Source organism: Halichoerus grypus, chromosome 8 (assembly GCF_964656455.1).
Source record: "Halichoerus grypus chromosome 8, mHalGry1.hap1.1, whole genome shotgun sequence".
In the NCBI taxonomy this organism is placed as follows: Eukaryota; Metazoa; Chordata; class Mammalia; order Carnivora; family Phocidae; genus Halichoerus; species Halichoerus grypus.
In genome coordinates, this window is record NC_135719.1 from 69,096,988 (window position 1) to 69,103,936 (window position 6,949).

Genomic DNA, 6,949 nt, shown 5'->3' on the forward strand with positions numbered 1-6,949 from the left:
ATACGTGCCCTCTTTAATACCCATCACCAGGCTAACCCATCCCCCCCAACCCCCTCCCCTCTACAACCCTCAGTTTGTTTCTCAGAGTCCATAGCCTCTCATGGTTCGTCTCCCCCTCCGATTTCTCCCCCTTCATTTTTCCCTTCCTACTATCTTCTTTCTTTTAACATATAATGTATTATTTGTTTCAGAGGTACAGGTCTGTGATTCAACAGTCTTACACAATTCACAGCACTCACCATAGCACATACCCTCCCCAATGTCTATCACCCAGCCACCCCATCCCTCCCACCCCCCACCACTCCAGCAACCCTCAGTTTGTTTCCTGAGATTAAGAATTCCGCATATCAGTGAGATCATATGATACATGTCTTTCTCTGATTGACTTATTTCGCTCAGCATAATACCCTCCAGTTCCATCCACGTCGTTACAAATGGCAAGATTTCATTCCTTTTGATGGTGCATAATTCAGTAGCTTCCTTGTTCCTCTCTTTCTCTCCCTGGCATAAATTTATTTTAAAAAACCCAAAACATAAAAACAGGCCATTTTCCTGTAGATTTCCCACAGACTATATTTTGCAAATTGATCCCTGTGGTGATATTCAAGTATTTTTCTATCCTCTGTATTTTCTGTAATTGGTAGTTCAATCCAGAACTTGATCAAATCAATCAACACCTGTCTTTCTTTTTGTGCTATTTGCAGCCACTAATGATTATCCTCTGAGCTCACTGGGTCATCAATTCATTAGGGGTTTGAAGGTGTGTGGAGGGGTGGTGTGGATCCCCATACCACCAAGCAATTCTCCAACATTAGCTGGATGTCCTACAATTCAATTCAATTCTGATACTACCTACCCAGAGATAGCATCAGATTCCAAAGGTTAAGGGCTCAGTCCCATTGGACTGTCTTCCACTTCCAATGCCAATCACAAACCGACGTTGTTACCTGTGCTTCAGACCCACTGGCTACAGAGTGGAGGTACCCACAAACTCCTCCTCTATTCAATTAATTTCCTAGAGTGGCCTTCAGATGCCAGTCAAAAAATCTAGGTTGTTACCTGTACTTCTGTCATAACTGGTCATAGGCCAAAAGCTCCCATGAGCCCCTTCTTGGGTTCAACTAATTTGCTAGAAAAGTTCACAAAATTCAGGAAACCCATTTACTCACTAGATTATTAGTTTATTACAGAGAAACTAAAGGATACAAATCAACAGCCAGATGAAGACATACACAGGGTGAGGTCCCAAAGGAGCTTCTGTCTTCATGAAGTTCAGGACCCAACATGGTGGCACATGGAAGTGTTCTGGTTTCCCAGTCTGGGGAAGAAAAATTTATTCTCTTAGCATCTTTCTTTCTTTCTTTCTTTCTTTCTTTCTTTCTTTCTTTCTTTCTTTCTTTCTTGCTTGCTTGCTTGCTTTCTTGCTTGCTTTCTTGCTTGCTTTCTTGTTTTCTTGCTTTCTTGCTTTCTTTCTTTCTTTCTTGCTTGCTTGCTTGCTTTCTTTCTTGCTTTCTTTCTTGCTTTCTTTCTTTCTTGCTTTCTTTCTTGCTTTCTTTCTTGCTTTCTTTCTTTCTTGCTTTCTTTCTTGCTTTCTTTCTTGCTTTCTTGCTTTCTTTCTTGCTTTCTTTCTTTCTTTCGCTTTCTTTCTTTCTCTCTCTCTCTGTCTTCCTTCTTTCCTTCCTTCCTTCCTTCCTTCCTTCCTTCCTTCCTTCCTTCCTTCCTTCCTCTTGGGGTTTTATGAAGCCTTCATTACAATCATTACATGATTGATTAAATAATTGACTGTTGCTAATCGATTCAACCAGCCTTCCTTCCTTCCCAGAGTTCAGGGAGGTGAGAAAGTTCCAACCCTCTGTTCACATGGTTGGTTCTCCTGGCAACCAGCCCCCATCCCTAGGTGGGGTCAAAAAGTCACCTCATTACTAAAACAAGTAACATCTTTAACAGTCTCATCACTTAGAAAATTCCAAGGGTTTTAGGAGTTCTATGCCAGAAATGGGGTGAAGACCATTATACATATTTCTTTTTATAAATCACAATGTCACAGGATTGCAAAGTGATGATATTCTAATTTTATCATTCTTCATCTATTTTATTTCTTTAAAAGATTTTATTTTTAAGTAATCTCTACACCCAACATGGGGCTTGAACTCACAACCCTGAGATCAAGAGTCGCATGCTCTACCGACTGAGCCAGCCAGGTGCCCCTATCATTTTTCATTTATGAGTTGAAATACTTCTACACAGAGTAACTTTTCCTCATCAACTATTTGGTTATTCTGAGGTACAGTTTACATTGCAAAGGCAGGACAAATGCTTGATTGTTTCAATTACCAGTTGTTAAAATAAGTTGGTTCCCTAGCACTTCCCAAAGGTGATTAATGAGTTGTTTTTTTAATATTATTATAAATTCATGGATTTAAGCATTTATGATTTGCTTCAGCCTATTGTACTTACTATTATTGATAACCAAATCATCCCAACTTTGGCCAGTGGGGACGTCACTGAATTCTGACTCAGCTCCAGTAGTCTTTGATAGCTTCCTTTATTTCTGATATGACAAGAAGTTCCAAGTTCATTTTGAACATTTCCTACTCGAAATGTGATATCAGCCATTTCTTCAAGGATTTCTGGTTCCTTTTATGTCTCTATTATTTATTATTTTTTATTTAAAAATTTTTTTAATTGAGGTAAAATTGACATACATTATATTAGTTTATCCTAGGCCAAAAAACAAGTCTTAATAAATTTAAGAAGGTATCAAGCAATGTTTCCAGCCACAACATTCTTTTTTTTTTTTTTAAGATTTTATTTATTTATTTAAGAGAGAGAGACAGCAAGAGCAGGAACACAAGCAGGGGCAGAGGGAGAGGGAGAAGCAGACTCTCTGCTGAGCAGGAAGCCCGACACAGGACTCGATCCCAGGACCCTGGGATCATGACCTGAGCTGAAGGCAGACGCTTAACGACTGAGCCACCCAGGCGCCCCTCCAACCACAATATTCTGAAACTAAAAATCAAACAAGAAGAAAACTGGAAACTCACAAGTGTGTGGAGATGAAACAACATGCTACTGAACAACCAGTGAGTCAAAGAAAGAAATCAAAAGAGAAAAAAAATACCATGAGACAAATGAAAATGGAAACACAACATACCAAAATTTATGGGATGTAGCAAAGCAGTCGTAAGAGGGAAGTTCATAGAAATAAATGCCTATTGCAAGAAACAAAGAAAATCTCAAATAAATAATGTAACCTCCTATCTCAAAGAACTAGGGAAAAAAAGGACAAAGCCCAAAGTTAGTAAAAGGAAGGCAATAACAAAGATCAGAGCAGAAATAAATAAAATAGAGACTAAAAAGACAATAGAAAAGATCAATGAAACTAAGAGCTGGTTCTTTGAAAAGCTAAACAAAACTGACAAACCTTAGGGTGCCTGGCTGGCTCAGTAGGTGGAGCATGCAACTCTTGATCTTGGGGTTGTGAGTTCGAGCCCCATGTTGAGTATAGAGATTACTTAAAAATAACAACTTTAAAAAAACCCAAAAAACTAACAAACCTTTAGCCGGACTCACAAAGATAAAGAGAGGAGTCAAACAAAATCAGAAATGAAAGAAGAGACATTACAACTGATAACACAGAACTACAAAGGATAGTAAGATACTACTGTGAACAGGGGTCCCTGGGTGCCTCAGCTGGTTAAGCGTCTGCCTTCAGCACAGGTCATGATCTCAGGGTCCTGGAATCAAGCCCCACATTGGGCTCCCTGCTTAGTAGGGAGCCTGCTTCTCCCTCTGCCCTTCCCCACCTCTCATGCTCGTTCTCTCTCTCATTCTCTGTCCCTCTCTCTCAAATAAATAAAATCTTTAAAAAAAGAGATTACTACGAACAATTATATGCCAACAAATTTGACAACCTTGAAGATAAGATAAATTCCTAGAAACATACAAACTACTAAGACTGAATCATGAAGAAACAGAAAATGTGAACAGAATAATTACTAGTAAGGAGATTGAATGTGTAAATAAAAAACCTTCCAGGGGTGCCTGGCTGACTCAGTTGGAGGAATATGTGACTCCTAATCTCCCGGTGGTGAGTTTGAGCCCCACATGGGGTGTAGAGATTACCTAAATAAACAAAACTTAAAAACAAACAAACAAAACCTTCCAACAAATAAAAGGTCAGGACCCAACAGCTTCACTGGTGAATTCTACCAAACATTCAAAGAATTAATACCAATCCTTCTTAAACTTCCAAAAAATAGAAGAGGGAAAAATCCCAAACTCATTTTACTAAGCCAGCATTATCCTAATACCAAAACCAGGCAAGAATTCCAAATTACAAGCCAATATCTCTGATGAATATACATTCAAAAACCTGCAACAAAATATTAGCAAACCAAATTTAACAATATATTAAAAGGATCATACCCCATGATCAAATGGGATTTATTCCAGGGATGCAAGGATGGTTCAACATCTGCAAATCAATCAATGATTAAAATCATATGATCATCTCAGTTGATGCAGGAAAAGCATATGACGAAATTCAACATCTATTTATGATAAAAAGTCTCAACATAATATAGAAAGGTATAGAAGGAATGCACCTCAACATAATAAAGGGCATAAATGACAAGCCCACAGATTACATCATATTCAATAATAAAAAGCTAAAAACTTTTCCTCTAAGATAGAGAACAAGGAAAGGATGCCCACTCTTGTCACTTTCACTCAGCATGGTTTTGGAAGTCATAGCCATAGCAATTAGGCAAGAAAAAGAAATAAAATGCATCCAAATTGGAAAGGAAGAAGTAAAACTGTCACTACTTGCAGATGACATATTATATATAAAAAACACTAAAGAGGGGCACCTGGGTGGCTCAGCGTCTGCCTTCAGCTCAGGTCATGATCCCCAGGTCCTGGGATCGAGCCCCTCATCAGGATCCCTGCTCAGTGGGGAACCTGTTTCTCCCTCTCCTTCTGCTGCCTGTGCTTTCTCTTGCTTTCTGTTAAATAAAGGAATAAAATCTAAAAAGAAAAAAGAAAACCTTAAAGATTCTACAAAAAAAACTATTAGAATAAAAAAATTCAGTAATGTTGCAGGATATAAAATCAATTTACAAAAACCTGTTGCATTTCTAAACATTAATAATGAACTATCAGAGGGGCACCTGGGTGGCTCAGTCATTAAGCGTCTTCCTTCGGCTCAGGTCATGATCCCGGGGTCCTGGGATTGAGCCCTGTGTCAGGCTCCCTGCTTATCAGGGAACCTACTTCTCCCTCTCCCACTCCCCCAGCTGTGTTCCCTCTCCTGCTGTCTCTCTGTCAAATAAATAAATAATTTTTTAAAAATAATGAATTATCAGAGAAATTAAGAAAGCAATCCCATTTACAATTACAAAAAGAATAAAATGCCTAGGAATATATTTAACCAACGAGATGAAAGACTTGAAATTGAAAACTACAAGACATTAATAAAAGAGATTGACAAAGACACAAATAAATGGAAAGATATTGTGTTCATGGATTGAAGAATTAATATTGTCAAAATGTTCATACTGCCCAAAGTAATCTATAGATTCAATGCCACCCCTATCAAAATTCCAATGGTATTTTTCAGATAAAGAAGAAATAATTCTAAAATGTATATGGAACCACAAAAGGCACTGAATAGCCAAGGCAATCTTGAGAAAGAACAAAGCTGGAGGAATCACACTCCCTAATTTCAAACTGTATTACAGTTAGAGTAATCCAAACTGTATGGTATTGGCATAAAAAGACACATGAGTATAAAGAGCCCAGAAATAAACCCATGCATATGTAGTCTATTACTGTATGGAACCAAGAATATATAACAAGGAAAGGACAGTATCTTCAATAAATGGTGTTGGGAAAACTGGACAGCCACATCCAAAAGAATGAGACTGAATAAAAAGAATGAAATTTCAGGGAATCCAGAAAGGCCTCTTTAGCTAAGTTCTATATCCAATTCTTGCTTGTTTAATTCAGTGTCTGAAGGAATAAAAAGAATAGCCTGGAAAGGGAAATGGGAGTTACCAAAGTCATCTACTCTACTTTGGTTAAAACTAATAACAGCAAGGACTTTCACTTATTACTATGTACTAGGAACGGTTTTTCATGTATTATCTTATTTAATCTTCCCAAGAATCCATGAAGTAGGCACTGTTATCTCCATATAGATAAAAGGAAATTGAGACTCATATTTAAGAAGTTAGAAAGAACATATAGTCATAGATCAAAGGAAGGAGCAAAATAAGAAAAACGCTAGAAAAACCAGGCAGCATCTCAATTCCTCCAGAATATTTTTCACAGTGACTTTTTTTTTTTTTTTTGAGAGGAGGTGGTGGGGAGGGGCAGAGGGAGTGGGAGAGAGAGAATCTTAAGCAGTCTCCATGGCCAGCGCAGAGCCTGATGCGGGGCTCGATCTCACAACCCTGAGATCATGACCTAAGCCAAAATTGAGTCGGATGCTTAACTGACTGAGCCACCCAGGAGCCCCAGAATGGCATCATTATTATGCTGGAAATGAGTTTACACATCTCATGTACCTCTTAGTGTTGGTTCACAAACTCCTCAGGAGTTTTCCAGGTGCAACTTAAAATTGGCCCCTGTATTTATTGGGCAGGATGAGACTGAAGAAAGAGGCTGGCTCCTCCAAGTTGGTAGGTGGCAGATTTAATAAGCAAGGGAACTTTAAGAGGGTTGTCTTGGGAAGCTACAAGATGAGTAGATCGGGCGCCTGGGTGGCTCAGTTGGTTAAGCGACTGCCTTTGGCTCAGGTCATGATCCTGGAGTCCCGAGATCGAGTCCCGCATCGGGCTCCCTGCTGAACAGGGAGCCTGCTTCTCCCTCTGACCCTCCCCCCTCTCATGCTCTCTCTATCTCATTCTCTCTCTCAAATAAATAAATAAAATCTTTAAAAAAAAAA

The 6,949-nt window shown here is 38.8% G+C and overlaps 1 long non-coding RNA gene across 1 annotated transcript; it reads right to left on the minus strand.

Annotated features, from left to right (window-relative positions):
• Positions 1-1,160: 1,160 nt before the first annotated feature.
• On the minus strand, positions 1,161-5,309 carry LOC144382896 (uncharacterized). The gene is made up of 2 exons (XR_013450484.1): positions 4,872-5,309; positions 1,161-1,318 (listed from the first exon to the last, which is right to left on the minus strand). It is a non-coding gene; the product is annotated as an uncharacterized LOC144382896 (long non-coding RNA).
• Between the last annotated feature and the right edge of the window lie 1,640 nt (positions 5,310-6,949).